This window comes from Balaenoptera acutorostrata, chromosome 8, assembly GCF_949987535.1.
Source record: "Balaenoptera acutorostrata chromosome 8, mBalAcu1.1, whole genome shotgun sequence".
Taxonomy (NCBI): Eukaryota; Metazoa; Chordata; class Mammalia; order Artiodactyla; family Balaenopteridae; genus Balaenoptera; species Balaenoptera acutorostrata.
Genome location: NC_080071.1, coordinates 17,697,179 through 17,713,621, shown reverse-complemented (window position 1 = coordinate 17,713,621; position 16,443 = coordinate 17,697,179). Strand labels below are relative to the sequence as shown.

The window sequence follows — 16,443 nt, the reverse complement described above, 5'->3', positions numbered from 1 at the left end:
ATTTTAAAAAATTAAAAAAATTTTTTTCTTAATAAGTTTTTTATTTTTTATTTTAAAAAAATTAAAAAATTTTTTTCCTAATAATTTTTTTCTTATTTTTTTATTATAAAAAATAAATAAATTTATTTTAAAAAATTTAAAAACATTTTTTCTTAATAAATTTTCTCTTAATAATTTTTTTCTTATTTTTTATTATAATAGCTTTATTTTATTTTATTTTATCCTCTTTCTTTCTTTCTATTTTTTCTCCCTTTTATTCTGAGCCGTGTGGATGAAAGGCTCTTGGTGCTCCAGCCAGGCATCAGGGCTGTGCCTCTGAGGTGGGAGAGCCAACTGCAGGACACTGGTCCACAAGAGACCTCCCAGCTCCATGTAATACCAAATGGCGAAAATCTCTCAGAGATCTCCATCTCAACATCAAGACCCAGCTTCACTCAATGACCAGCAAGCTACAGTGCTGGACACCCTATGCCAAACAACTAGCAGGACAGGAACACAACCCCATCCATTAGCAGAGAGGCTGCCTAAAATCATACTAAGTTCACAGACACCCCAAAACACACCACCAGATGTGGAGGTGCCCACCAGAAAGACAAGATCCACTCCCACCCACCAGAACACAGGCACCAGTCCCCTCCACCAGGAAGACCACACAAGCCACTGAACCAACCTCACACACTGGGGGCAGACACCAAAAACAATGGGAAATATGAACATGCAGCCTGTGAAAAGGAGACCCCCAAAACAGTAAGTTAAGCAAAATGAGAAGACAGAGAAATATGCAGCAGATAAAGGAGCAAGGTAAAGACCCACCAGACCAAACAAATGAATAGTGAATAGGCAGTCTACCTGAAAAATAATTCAGAATAATGATAGTAAAGATGATCCAAAATCTTGGAAATAGAAATGAAAATACAAGAAATGCTTAACAAGGAACTAGAAGAACTGAAGAGCAAACAAACAATGATGAACAACACAATAAATGAAATTAAAAATTCTCTAGAAGGAATCAATAGCAGAATAAGTGAGGCAGAAGAACGGATAAGTGACCTGGAAGATAAAATAATGGAAATAACTGACACAGAGCAGAATAAAGAAAAACGAATGAAAAGACTTGAGAACAGTCTCAGAGACCTCTGGGACAACATTAAACACCCCAACATTCGAATTATAGTGGTCCCAGAAGAAGAAGAGAAAAAGAAAGGGACAGAAAATATTTGAAGAGATTATAATTGAAAACTTCCCTAACATGGGAAAGGAAATAGTCAATTCCAGGAAGCACAGAGAATCCATACAGGATAAATCCAAGGAGAAACACACCAAGACACATATTAATCAAACTATCAAAAATTAAATACAAAGAAAAATTATTAAAAGCAGCAAGGAAAAAGCAACAAGTAACACGTAAGGGAATCCCCAAAGGTTAACAGCTGATCTTTCAGCAGAAACTCTGCAAGCCAGAAGGGAGTGGCAGGGCATATTTAGAGTGATGAAAGGGAAAAAATCTACAACCAAGATTATTCTACCCAGCAAGGATCTCATTCAAATTCGATGGAGAAATTAAAACTTTTACAGACAGCAAAAACTAAGAGAATTCAGCACCACCAAACCAGCTTTACAACAAATGCTCAAGGAACTTCTCTAGGCAGGAAACACAAGGGAAGGAAAAGACCTACAATAACAAACCCCAAACAATTAAGAAAATGGTATAGGAACGTACATATTGATAATTATCTTAAATTTAAATGGATTAAATGCTCCAATCAAAAGGCATAGACTGGCTGAATGGATACAAAAACAAGACCCGTATATATGCTGTCTACAAGAGACCCAATTCAGACCTAGGGACACATACAGACTGAAAGTGAGGGGATGGAAAAAGATATTCCATGCAAATGGAAATCAAAAGAAAGGTGAAGTAGCAATTGTCATATCAGACAAAATAGACTTTAAAATAAAGACTATTACAACAGACAAAGAAGGACATTACATAATGAAAAAGGGATCAATCCAAGAAGAAGATTACAATTGTAAATATTTATGCACCCAACATAGGAGCACCTCAAAACATAAGGCAAATGCTAACAGCCATAAAAGGGGAAATCGACAGTAACACAATAATAGTGGGGGACTTTAACACCCCATTTTCAACAATAGACAGATCATCCAAAATGAAAATAAATAAGGAAACACAAGCTTTAAATGACACATTAGACAAGATGGACTTAATTGAACCTTATTGGGCATTCCATCCAAAAACAACAGAATACACATTTTTCTCAACTGCTCATGGAATATTCTCCAGGATAGATCATATCTTGGGTCACAAATCAAGCCTTGGTAAATTTAAGAAAATTGAAATCATATCAAGTATCTCTTCCGACCACAACACTATGAGACGAGATATCAATTACAGGAAAAAGTCTGTAAAAAATACAAGCACATAGATGCTAAACAATGAACTACTTAATAACCAAGAGATCACTGGAGAAATTAAAGAGGAAATCAAAAAATAGCTAGAAACAAATGATGATGAAAACACGCCGACCCAAAACCTATGGGGTGCAACAAAAGCAGTTCTAAGGGGGAAGTTTATAGTAATACAATCCTACCTCAAGAAACAAGAAAAATCTCAGATAAACAACTGAAACTTACACATGAAGCAATAAAAGAAAGAAGAACAGAAAAACCCCCAAAGTTAGCAGAAGGAATCATAAGGTTCAGATCACAAATAAATGAAAAAGAAATGAAGGAAACAATAACAAAGATCAATAAAACTAAAAGCTAGTTCTTTGAGAAGATAAACAAAATTGATAAACCATTAGCAACACTCATCAAGAAAAAAAGGGAGAAGACTCAAATCAACAGAATTTGAAATGAAGAAAGAGAAATAGCAACTGTCACTGCAGAAATACAAAGGATCATGAGAGATTACTACAAGTAACTATATGCCAATAAAATGGACAACCTGGAAGAAATGGACAAATTCTTAGAAAAGCATAACCTTCCAAGACTGAACTAGGAAGAAATAATAGAAAATATGAACAGACCAATCACAAGCACAGAATTTGAAACAGTGATTACAAATCTTCCAACAAACAAAAGCCCTGGGCCAGATGGCGTCACAGGCGAATGTTATCAAACATTTAGAGAAGAGCTAACACCTATCGTTCTCAAACTCTTCCAAAATATAACAGAGGGAGGAACACTCCCAAACTCATTCTACGAGGCCACCATCACCTGATACTAAAACCAGAAAAAGATACTATAAAAGAAGAAAACTACAGGCCACTATCACTGATGAGCATAGATGCAAAAATCCTCAACAAAAAACTAGCGAACAGAATCCAACAGCACATTAAAAGGGTCATACACCATGATCAAGTGGGGATTATCCCAGGAATGCAAGGATTCCTCAATATACACAAATCAATCAATGTTATACACCATATTAACAAACTGAAGGATAAAATCCATATGATCATCTCAGTAGATGCAAAAAAAGCCTCTGACAAAATTCAACACCCATTTAGGATAAAAACTCTCCAGAGAGTAGGCATAGAGTGAATCTACCTCATCATAATAAAGGCCATATATGACAAACCCACAGCCAACATCGTTCTCAATGGTGAAAAAAGTGAAACCATTTCCTCTAAGTTCAGGAACAAGACAAGGTTGCCCACTCTCACCACTATTACTCAACATAGTTTTGGAAGTTTTAGCCACGGAATCAGAGAAGAAAAAGAAATAAAAGGAATCCAAAAGGGGAAAGAAGAAGTAAAACTGTCACTGTTTGCAGATGGCATGATACAATACATAAAGAATCCTAAAGATGCTGTCAGAAAACTACTAGAGCTAATCAGTGAATTTGGTAAAGTAGCAGGATACCAAATTAATGTACAGAAATCTCTTGTATTCCTATACACTAGCAATGAAAAAACTGAAAGAGAAGTTAAGAAAATACCTCCATTTACCATTTCAACAAAAATAATAAAATACCTAGGAATAAGGACACAAAAGAACTGTATGAAAACTATAAGACACTGATGAAAGAAATTAAAGATAATACAATCAGATGGAGAGATATACCATGCTCTTGGATTGGAAGAATCAACATTGTGAAAATGACTATACTACCCAAAGCAATCTACAGATTGTATGCAATCCCTATGAAACTACCAATGGTATTTTTCACAGAACTAGAACAAAAAATTTCACAATTTGTATGGAAACACAAAAGACCCCAAATAACCAAAGCAATCTTGAAAAAGAAAAATGGAGCTGGAGGAATCAGGCTGCCTGACTTCAGACGATACTACAAAGCTACAGTAATCAAGACAGCATGGTACTGGCACAAAAACAGAAACATAGATCAATGGAACAGGATAGAAAGTCCAGAGATAAACTCATGCACATATGGTCACCTTATCTTTTCTAAAGGAGGCAAGAATATACAATGGAGAAAAGACAGCCTCTTCAATAAGTGGTGCTGGGAAAACTGGACAGCTACATGTAAAAGAATGAAATTAGAACACTTCCTAAGACTATACACAAAAATAAACTGAAACTTGATTAAAGACCTAAATGTAAGGCCAGAAACTATAAAACTCTTAGAGGAAAACATAGGCAGAACACTCTATGACATAAATCACAGTAAGATCCTTTTTGACCCACTTCCTAGAGAAATGGAAATAAAAACAAAAATAAACAAATAGGACTTAATGAAACTTAAAAGCTTTGTACAGCAAAGTAAACCATAAACAAGATGAAAACACAACCCTCATAATCAGAGAATATATTTGCAAATGAAGTAACTGACAAAGGATTAATTTCCAAAATATACAAGCAGCCCATGCAGCTCAATAGCAAAAAAACAAACAACCCATTCCAAAAATGGTCAGAAGACCTAAATAGACATTTCTCCAAAGAAGATATATAGATTGCCAACAAACACATGAAAGGATGCTCAACATCACTAATCATTAGAGAAATGCAAATCAAAACTTCAATGAGGTATCACCTCTCTGTGGTCAGAATGGCCATCATCAAAAAATCTACAAACAATAAATGCTGGAGAGGGTGTGGAGAAAAGGGAACCCTCTTGCACTGTTGGTGGGAATGTAAATTGATACAGCCACTATGGAGAACAGTATGGAGGTTCTTTAAAATAGTAAAAATAGAAGTAGCATACGACCCAGCAATCCCACTACTGGGCATATACCCTGAGAAAACCATAATTCAAAAAGAGTCGTGTACCACAATGTTCATTGCAGCTCTATTTACAATAGCCAGGACATGGAAACAACCTAAGTGTCCATCGACAGATGAATGGATATAGAAGAAGTGACACATATATACAATAGAATATTACTCACCCATTAAAGGAAACGAAATTGAGTTATTTGTAGTGAGGTGGATGGACCTAGAGTCTGTCATACAGAGTGAAGTAAGTCAGAAAAACAAATACCATATGCTAACACATATATATGGAATCTAAACAAAAAGTTTCTGATGAACCTAGGGACAGGACAGGAATAAAGACGCAGACATAGAGAATGGATTTGAGGACAATGGGAGGAGGAAGGGTAAGCTGGGATGAAGTGAGAGAGTGGCATGGACATATACACACTACCAAATGTAAAATAGATAGCTAGTGGGAAGCAGCCGCATAGCACAGGGAGATCAGCTAAGTGTTTTGTGACCAGCTAGAGGGGTGGGATAAAGAGGGTGGGAAGGAGGCACAAGAGGGAGGGGATATGGGGATATATGTATACGTATAGCTGATTCACTTTGTTATACAGCAGAAACTAAAACAACATAGTAAAGCAACTATACACCAATAAAGATGTTAAAAAAAAATGAAAAACTGAGAAGTTAGATTTCATTAAAATTAAGACATTCTGTTTCTCTCAAAAGACACTACTTATTTACTTATTATTTATTTTTTTGGCTGCATTGGGTCTTTATTGCTGTGCATGGGCTTTCTCTAGTTGTGGTGAGCAAGGGCTACTCTTTGTTGCGGTTTTCATTGCGATGGCTTCTCTTGTTGCGGAGCATGGGCTCTAGGCACATGGGCTTCAGGAGTTGCAGCATGAGGGCTCAGTAGTTGCAGCACGTGGGCTCAGCAGTTGTGGCTCGTGGGCCCTCTAGCGCAGGCTTAGTAGTTATCATGCATGGGCTTAGTTGCTCCACGGCATATGGGATCTTCCTGGACCAGGGATCAAACCCGTGTCCCCTGCATTGGCAGGCCGATTCATAACCGCTGCATCACGAGGGAAGTCCCAAAAGACACTATTAAGACTTAGAAAAGGAAAGCCATAGAGAGAAGAGTGTATAGAAATGTATATATGTGTCTGTATACACACATATATATGAAAGATATTGAGAATACAAAAGGAAATATTTCAGATCAGTAACATCAAGATAGACAACCCAATAAAAAACAGCCTAAAGACTTGGGCAGGTACTTTTAATAAAGGTCATCCAAATGATTTATAACATGAAAAGATGCTCAACATCATTCATTATCAGGAAAATGAAAATGAAAACAATAATGAAATACCACACTATGCTCACTAGAATTACTAAAATATAAAAAATACTAATATTTCTAAGCTTTGGGGAGGATATGAAACTCTTATGTACTGACAGTGGGAGTATAACTTTGTACATCCCCTTTGGAAAATTGTTGGCAATATTAGAGAGGCTAAATATACATATATTTTGTAAAGCAGAAATTCTATTTCTACGTATGTGTCTATCAATATGCTTACACATGGTCATCAAAATACATGTAAAACAATCTTTACATCAGCATTATTTATAATAACTAAAATGTCCATCAATATTAACCACATATAGCATGACACAGAATAATAGGAATTATTATGGAAAGCCTTACATCAATGAAAGTGAATGAACTACACTTATGTGTAACAGCTTTGATAAATCTCACTAATATAATGTTAATTTAAAAAGCTTGATCAAAATGTGCCCATACAGTATGATTTCATTTACATATATTTCAGATGTAAGCAAAAGTAGTCAATGGTAACAGACATGTAGAAGGATGTCATCCATGGTGAAAACAATGACTGTAAAACACATTTAATCATGGTAAGTTATTAATGAGTAATGGGATGTACAACTGTTAGGAATGGAATAGAATACATTTCTTCTCTTCAGTTTCTAATTTATTTTTTAAATCATCTTTCTAAACTACAGGATTGCCTTTGCTTTTAGTAGCAAATGATGAAGAACACTTAACAAGCTGATTGTAAAAGAAATATAACCCAATATGCTAGCCCCATTGATCCAAAGCTGTCCTGTTTTAAAGATCTATTACATCCCATCAATCTGAATCGCAGCATCATATGTGTTCAGAATAATGCAAGTCAGAGTCACTTAAATTCTCCTTATTTTATTCCCCTGTAAACCAAATATCAATACCTTGGAAAGGTGATGCTGGTATCCAAATTAAATGACGACCTCTGGTTTGTCATGTTGTGGATCTGTTTATAATCTTCTCCAGTCTCAATTAGCAGAATAAGGAAGGAAAGATATATTTAATTAGCTTATTGATTCATTCGTCACCTAGATAATGTTGAAACATATAGTGATTTGTTTTTCCAAATCTGATCTCAGCAACCACAGCCAAAACTGTCAAGCTCCCAGCTGTACTCACATTCTCTGCCACAATCTAAATTGTACACTCATGCATGTTACCTTCCCCCCACCTCTCTTTTATTATGTGTTTCACAGTGTGTAGTGTCGCTAAAACAAGCTCTTTAATTATACATTGCCAAAAGTGTCATCTACTGTTAAATGATTCCTGGGCTGCAGACAGAAAAACTGTGGGTCCTGCAAGGTTCTGAAGTTGCCATTATGTGTACAGACCCCAAGAGCAGCTGTTAACAAATCTGTTGCTGGTTTTGTGCAAAAAGGAGCCAGGCTGAGCTCCTGCTGTAGTTTTGGTCAGAGAAAGCAATTTGCATTTTGACAGGCTTACTGGGCAAGAGAAAAGACAGTACAGGTATAATAATAGCTCAACATGAAACATTTAGACCAACATATTGCTAATATTGAAAGTATGCTTAAATAGTGGGTAGTGATCAGAGAGAAATTTATCTTGGGAGAACAGTAATATTAAAGCTATTATTGATCAATTGAATAATAATGAATGCATTATTCTTAAGTATTTTTTAAAGATAGCGATGATTTAATATTCTACTAGTCTGTTTAACATAAATCTAAGTTGATCGAATAGAATAAGACAAATTGGGTAGTAATGTGTATTAATTCTGTCTTTAAGAAAACTAAAAATATTTGAATTCTTTGTTCTATTATTGTATTATAAGATATTTATCTATATTGGACCTGACTACCCCACATAATTTTAAATTATAATAAATTATCTATTTATACAGATTATATAACTTTTCTTGGTGACCAAAATACTTACACTTGCATTTTAGTCTCCACTCTATTTTTTTTCAAACCTTAAATACAGTGATTTAGAATAGAGCATGAGCCTTGCTGGATTTAAATGTTAAGTCTACATTAACTGGCAATATTATTGTAGCTAAATTAATTTTACTTTAAGTTCTTCACTGGGTAGTAGAGATAATAATAACTTCAACATTGTTTACATCAACCATAGATCTCAACATAAAATCATTTACATTTATAAAGTCTTACTAAGAAAACTATTTTCTAACTGTGGTAAATCAATTAAGCCAGGGGTGTGAGGCAGGCCAAAGATCAAGACATATAACAAATGGGTCTAGAGATGGTTAATCCAGACAAATAAGGATCAGGTAGGGATAAATCCATCTGAGGCAGACATATGCCTGATGAGACATTTTCTTTTCTTCACCAAGAAAATTTTGGACCAGGCATGTAGACTGAACAAATAAAGAGGAAAAATCCCAAATAGCTAAGCCATAGAAACTATCCTAATACATACCAATACAGAACTATTTCTAAAAACTTTGCTTAATATAAAGAATCACAATGTTTTACCTTTCCTTCTCTTTACTGCCAGATTACTTGAAAGTTCTATAAAATGGCCTTCCTTTATATTTTCCACTTCTATTTACTAGTTTCTCAACTCTTTACATCTAATTTCTTTCTCCACTACTCTATGAAGATTTCTGTCTTAAAGGCCATGGACAGACTTCTAATTGCTACCTCCATAAACTGTTTCTAAGTGATCACATTTGGCATTATTTACTTGTACTTTTATTAATGAAATGCTGTTCCCTCATCGACTCTGGCATCATTTTTGTCTTTTTTTTTTTGTTTTGCTTCTATGTCATACATTTGTGCCTCCAATAGGTTTTAAATTACCTTTTAATTAGCTGAACCAGATTATATTTCAATGTACTTGTAAGACTTTTCACTTTGTAATTTTTATGGACTCATATCTAAAAACACTTGCTTTCACATTATATGCTTCAGACTTAACTGAGCTTGTTTCATTTGCCTGTACATCACATTTGTGTGAGCCATCCTCTCTAAGGGGTTCTTAGTACTTTCCTTCTAAATTATACTCAGCAAGATCACCTTAAAGTTTCTTTAGTTCAGCTTGACTAAACTTTAAACAGGCTTCCTCCTGCCTCTAAGCCCCTGATCTCCCTCCCACATGGTCCTTTACAGAATCCAGATGGCCTAACCACAGAAGTCCATTACCTCCTTTTCCTTAAAGCATTTACTTTAGAAAATTGGTAATTGAAAACTCTTTCTCTGCTCCTTTGAGGAATAAATCTTTTAAAAAGACTTTTACAAGTTTTATATCACAAGACAGTTTTTCTCAAGGACCTGGGAGCCATCTCTTGGAAATGTAATCACCAAGGAAGAGAGCACCTCTATCTTCCAGTCTCTGTGGGAGGTGGGAGCCTCACTTCAGTGGGAGCCTTGCTCTAAATTGTAATATTACCTCCTGTTATAAAGGTACAAGAAAATTTACTCTTTCTCTGGGTAAGGCTGATTAGCAAATATAGATGTCCTAGGATCTCTCACCCCAACCTTATGGAAATGACCCCTGAGAGAGACTTAGTTTTCATTAAGAGAAACAACTTCAGACCAAAGCAACCCTGGTAGAAGGAAACTATGATAGGGCAGAGGTCGCTAGGATAAACATCCTGGTCATGCTCTCCTGTCTCCCCAATTTGCCTGCCGATACTCAGTGGAAAGTCAAATATTAAAAAAGACTAACCATGAGGTCATATGGGCCACTGAGCAAGGTAAGCTGGTTGACTCAATCTATCCACTCATCCCTTCAACAAACATTTTTATGTGACAGGCATTATGTTAGATAAAAAGATGCAATACAGCATTGTATTAAGAACCACATTGCAATTGCTATTACAGAAACATTTCTAAATGCTGGCGAATTCCGGGAAATAAAGTTCGATAGGTAGTGAAATTTTTACTACCATTGAGTTGGGTCTTACCAATGATGTTGGTAAAATGATGATAGATAGGTAGATTAGAGAGAGAGAGAGATGATAGATAGAACATCACTGTAGAAACCAAGAAAGGAGAGTGTTTATAATGTTGCCACTCAACAGTCTCCTAAATGTGGAAGACATAGAGAATCAAAACTGAAAATCGACCTTTGACTTTTGACTGTGAGAAGAGTATTATTGATCTTCACAAGATTTGCAGGTGGAAAACTACAAAAGGCCGTGATTTTACTCAAAGCTGAAGGAATCTAAACCGTATTACATGAACATTTTTCAAAATAATTTATGATTAAAATGAAGAATTAGCTTCAGTTGAACTGCATTGTTTATCTCATTTTATCCTTGTTTTTTTTGGTTTTTTTTTTTGCTGGAGGAGATTTTAATAGTGTATTCTATCCCTACTGCCTTCCAAACCCTGCCTTTCTCATCAGAGAAAAGGAAAAGAAAAGATTAAACCATTATTCTACAAACTACACATGAGCTATTCTAATTTGATAGTACCATGCCTACATAAATGTGGAGCCATGGCTACATCAGTTCTAAATGTAATCGCATTTCCCAAGAACTCAGAAGTAAACTTAGTATTTTTAATATGTCAGATCATTCAACAAGGTATTTTTCTCTCTTTTATTTTCTGATTTTAAGTTACAAGTCTTCAATGAAATTGTCAACTAAAATCTATTAATTATAAACTGCTTTTTCACTGAAAATCATTTTAGAGAAATTTCTAGATAGTATTTCAAATTATTAATTATGGGTTTGATTATAAGTACTATGAGAAAGACATTTTATACCTTAGTATATTAAAATTTTATTCTGGAAAATGATATCTGATCCTATTCATAAGAATTGCTAGAGAGAATAAGTCAAGAGTTAATATGAAGGAAACAATATCAGTCTATAAGAGAAGAATGAGGAAATGCCATAAATCTAGGTAGAAAGATAGTTTCAAATAAAGGAGCAATCAACAAATCAAAGTCTAGATAGTTCATACTGAGAATACAACTGTTAGTGACAAAGATAATAAAAAGATATATCAATCTAAAAATTATGTTAACATACCCTTATTTCCCCCACGTTTTGGGAGTTCATTGTGCGTTAAGACTTTCTACAACTCTAGCCATAAATATTCATTGAATTCTTATCATGTGTCAGTAAATATGTGTAGAATTTAATATGTTTAAAGTCATTCACTAATAAGTGCATAATACAGGATTTTTTCCTAGGTAGCCCATAGGTACTACTGTGCAGCATTTCACTTTGTAATATTATTGCATATATCTTTTCTCCACTCTAAAATCTAGGCTCCCTAAGGCACAAATTTATTTATTTATTTTTACCTATGCAATTTTTTTTTACTAGCACAGCAACTAACAATGGATGAATAAATTGGAATCTATGTATAAAGATTATAGCACCATAAACAAGGCACTATGATATATGGTAGCAGTTTACATGAAATTATACTGGAAAGGCCTAGAAGTCAATCACTGACTTCATAAAAACTCTGACACAGTGAGCAACTACTAAGGGACTGGCCAAGTGTATGCATGAGCTAGAGAATATCTTAAATTGAGATTGACAGATTTGGTTTCAAGCTGCTCTAGGGAAATATTAATCAGAGACTGAGAACCAAGATTGAGGAAAAATGTTAGATATAGAGAGCTGAAAGATGGATACATTGGTAGATAGATAGATAGATGATAGATAGATAGATAGATAGATAGATAGATAGATAGATAGATAGATAGACTGATATAGAGAAATCTAGAGAAAGATGAGAGTGGTATCAGTAGTCAAAAACAAACTCTGGGAACCCAGAGTCAGCTGACATAAGATAAAAACAGCCAAGATGGAGTCATGAATGTGTTAGGTTATGTAGGTCATTATACAATGCCAATAAGCACAGGCTCTAGGAAAGCCTACGTAAAAATTTTTGCTTCCGTAATCTCTTCTGCAGTTAGGGCCATGTGTGGGTGGTCTTTTCTGTGAGTAGAAGGTGAATCTAACCAGAGGCAAAAACAAGAGTAAGAGTTTTAATTTTCTCTTTGTGGCAGTAGATACATCTAAGACTGTAAGAAGACATCTCTTACATGGAAATTTATTTTTTTTAACATCTTTATTGGAATATAATTGGTTTACAATGGTGTGTTAGTTTCTGCTTTATAACAAAGTGAATCAGCTATACATATACATATATCCCTATATGTTCTCCCTCTGCATCTCCCTCCCACCCACCCTATCCCACCCCTCTAGGTGGTCACAAAGCAGCGAGCTGATCTCCCTGTGCTACGCCACTGCTTCCCATTCGCTATCTATTTTACATTTGTTAGTATATATAAGTCCATGTCACTCTCTCACTTCATCCCAGCTTACCCTTCCTCCTCCCCTTGCCCTAAAGTCCATTCTCTACGGCTGCATCTTTATTCCTGTCCTGCACCTAGGTTCTTCAGAATAATTCTTTTTTATTTTTTAGATTCCATATATAGGTGTTAGCATACGGTATTTGTTTTTCTCTTTCTCACTAACTTCACTCTGTATGACAGACTTTAAGTCAATCCACCTCACTACAAATAACTCAATTTTGTTTCTTTTTATGGCTGAGTAATATTCCATTGTAGATATGCGTCACATATTCTTTATCCATTCATCTGTCGATGGACACTTAGGTTGCTTCCATGTCCTGGCGATTGTAAACAGTGCTTCAATGAATATTGTGGTACATGACTCTTTTTGAATTATGGTTTTCTCAGTGTATATGCCCAGGAGTGGGATTGCTGGGTCATACAGTAGTTCTATTTTTAGTTTTTTAAGGAACTGCCATACTGTTCTCCATAGTGGCTGTACTAATTTATATTCCCACCAACAGTGCAAGAGGGTTCCCTTTTCTCCACACCCCCTCCAGCACTTACTGTTTGTAGATTTTTTGATGATGGCCATTCTGACTGGTGTGAGGTGATACCACATTGTAGTTTTGTTGTGCATTTCTCTAATAATTAGTGATGTTGAGCATTCTTTCATGTGTTTGTTGGCTATCTGTATATCTTCTTTGGAGAAATGTCTATTTAGGGCTTCTGCCCATTTTGGGATTAGGTTATTTGTTCTTTTCATGTTGAGCTGCATGAGCTGCTTGTATATTTTGGAGATTAATCCTTTGTCAGTTGCTTCATTTGCAAACATTTCCTCCTATTCTGAGGGTTGTCTTTTCATCTTGTTTATGGTTTCCTTTGCTGTGCAAAAGCTTTTAAGTTTCATTAGCTCAATTTTGTTTATTTTTGTTTTTATTTCGATTTCTCTAGGAGCTGGGTCAAAAAGGATCTTGCTGTGATTTATGTCATAGAGTGTTCTCCCTCTGTTTTCCTCTAAGAGTTTTATAGTGTCTGACCTTACATTTAGGTCTTTAATCCATTTTGAGTTTATTTTTGTGTATGGTGTTAGGGAGTGTTCTAATATCATTCTTTTACATGTAGCTGTCCAGTTTTCCCAGCACTACTTATTGAAGAGGCTGTCTTTTCTCCATTGTATATTTTTGTCTCCTTTATCAAAAATAAGGTGACCATATGTGTGTGGGTTTATCTCTGGGCTTTCTATCCTGTTCCATTGATCTATATGTCTGTTTTTGTGCCAGTACCATACTCTCTTGATTACTGTAGCTTTGTAGTATAGTCTGAAGTCCAGGAGCCTGATTCCTCCAGCTCCGTTTTTCTTTCTCAAGATTGCTTTGGTTATTCGGGGTCTTTTGTGTTTCCATACAAATTGTGAAATTTTTTGTTCTAGTACTGTGAAAAATGCCATTGGTATTTGGATAGGGATTGCATTGAATCTGTAGATTGTTTTGGGTAGTAGAGTTATTTTCACAATGTTGATTCTTCCAATCCAAGAACATGGTATATCTCTCCATCTGTTTGTATCATCTTTAATTTCTTTCATCAGTGTCTTATAATTTTCTGCATACAGGTCTTTTGTCTCCTTAAGTAGGTTTATTCCTAGACATTTTATTCATTTTTTTGCAGTGGTAAATGGGAGTGTTTCCTTAAATTCTCTTTCAGGTATTTCATCATTAGTGTATAGGAATGCAAGAGATTTCTGTGTATTAATTTTGTATCCTGCTACTTTACCAAATTCATTGATTACCTCTAGTAGTTCGCTGGTGGTGTCTTTAGGATTCTCTATGTATAGTAACATGTCATCTGCAAGCAGTGACAGCTTTACTTCTTGTTTTCTGATTTGGGTTACTTTTGTTTCTTTTTGTTCTCTGATTGCTTGGCTAAAAGTTCCAAAACTTTGTTGAATAATAGTGGTGAGAGTGGGCAACCTTGTCTTGTTCCTAATCTTAGTGGAAATGGTTTCAGTTTTTCACCATTGAGAACCATGTTGGCTGTGGGTTTGTCATATATGGCCTTTATTATGTTGAGATAAGTTCCCTCTATGCCTACTTTCTGGAGGGTTTTTATCATAAATTGGTGTTGAATTTTGTCAAAAGCTTTTTCTGCATCTATTGAGATGATCATATGGATTTTACCCTTCAATTTGTTAATATGGTGCATCACATTGATTGATTTGCATATATTGAAGTACCCTTGCATTCCTGGGATAAGCCCCACTTGATCATGGTGTATGATCCTTTTAATGTGCTGTTGGATTCTGTTTGCTGGTATTTTGTTGAGGACTTTTGTATCTATGTTCATCATTGATATTGGCCTGTAGTTTTCTTTCTTTGTGACATCTTTGTCTGGTTTTGGTATCAGGGTGATGGTGGCCTCGTAGAATGTGTTTGGGAGTGTTCCTCCCTCTGCTATATTTTGGAAGAGTTTGAGAAGGATAGGTGTTAGCTCTTCTCTAAATGTTTGATAGAATTCACCTGTGAAGCCATCTGCTCCTGGGCCTTTGTTTGTTGGAAGATTTTTTTTTTTTTTAATTTTTTTTTAATTAATTAATTAATTAATTTATTTATTTATTTATTTTTGGCTGTGCTGGGTCTTTGGTTCGTGCGAGGGCTTTCTCCAGTTGCGGCAAGTGGGGGCCACTCTTCATCGCGGTGCGGGGACCGCTCTTCATCGCGGTGCGTGGGCCTTTCACTATCGCGGCCCCTCCCGTCGCGGGGCACAGGCTCCAGAAGCGCAGGCTCAGCAGCCGTGGCTCACGGGCCCAGCCGCTCCGCGGCATGTGGGATCCTCCCAGACCAGGGCTCGAACCCGTGTCCCCTGCATTAGCAGGCAGATTCTCAACCACTGCGCCACCAGGGAAGCCCCTGTTGGAAGATTTTTAATCACAGTTTCAATTTCAGTGCTGGTGATTGGTCTGTTTATATTTTCTATTTCCTCCTGGTTCAGTCTCAGAAGGTTGTGCTTTTCTAAGAATGTGTTCATTTCTTCCAGGTTGTCAATTTGTTTTGGCATATAGCTGCTTGTAGTAATCTCTCATGATCCTTTGTGTTTCTGCAGTGTCAGTTGTTACTTCTCCTTTTCATTTCTAATTCTATTGATTTGTGTATTCTTCCTTTTTTTCTTGATAAGTCTGGCTAATTGTTTGTCAATTTTGTTTACCTTCTCAAAGAACCAGCTTTCAGTTTTATTGATATTTGCTATTGTTTCCTTCATTTTTTTTCATTTATTTGTGATCTGAACCTTATGATTCTTTCTTTCTGCTAACTTTGGGGGTTTTTCTGTTCTTCATTCTCTAACTGCTCTACATGTAAGTTTAGGTTGTTTATTTTAGATATTTCTTGAGGTAGAATTGTATTGCTATAAACTTCCCTCTTAGAAATGCTTTTGCTGCATCCTATAGGTTTTGGGTCATAGTGTTTTCATTGTCATTTGTTTCTAGGAATTTTTTGATTTCCTCTTTGATTTCTTCAGTGATCTCTTGTTTATTAAGTAGTGTATTGTTTACCCTCCAATGTGTTTGTATTTTTTATATATTTTTTCCCGTATTTGATATCTAGTCTCATAGTGTTGTGGTCAGAAAACATACTTGA

The 16,443-nt window shown here is 35.6% G+C and overlaps 1 long non-coding RNA gene across 1 annotated transcript in view; it reads right to left on the bottom strand.

The window, feature by feature from the left end:
- The window catches only part of LOC130708761 (uncharacterized), a 36,202-nt gene extending 28,673 nt beyond the window's left edge, over positions 1-7,529 (bottom strand). Inside the window, exon 1 of the long non-coding RNA XR_009009134.1 lies at positions 7,450-7,529. This is a non-coding gene — a long non-coding RNA (uncharacterized LOC130708761). The remainder of the gene's footprint in view (positions 1-7,449) is intronic.
- Positions 7,530-16,443: the final 8,914 nt, after the last annotated feature.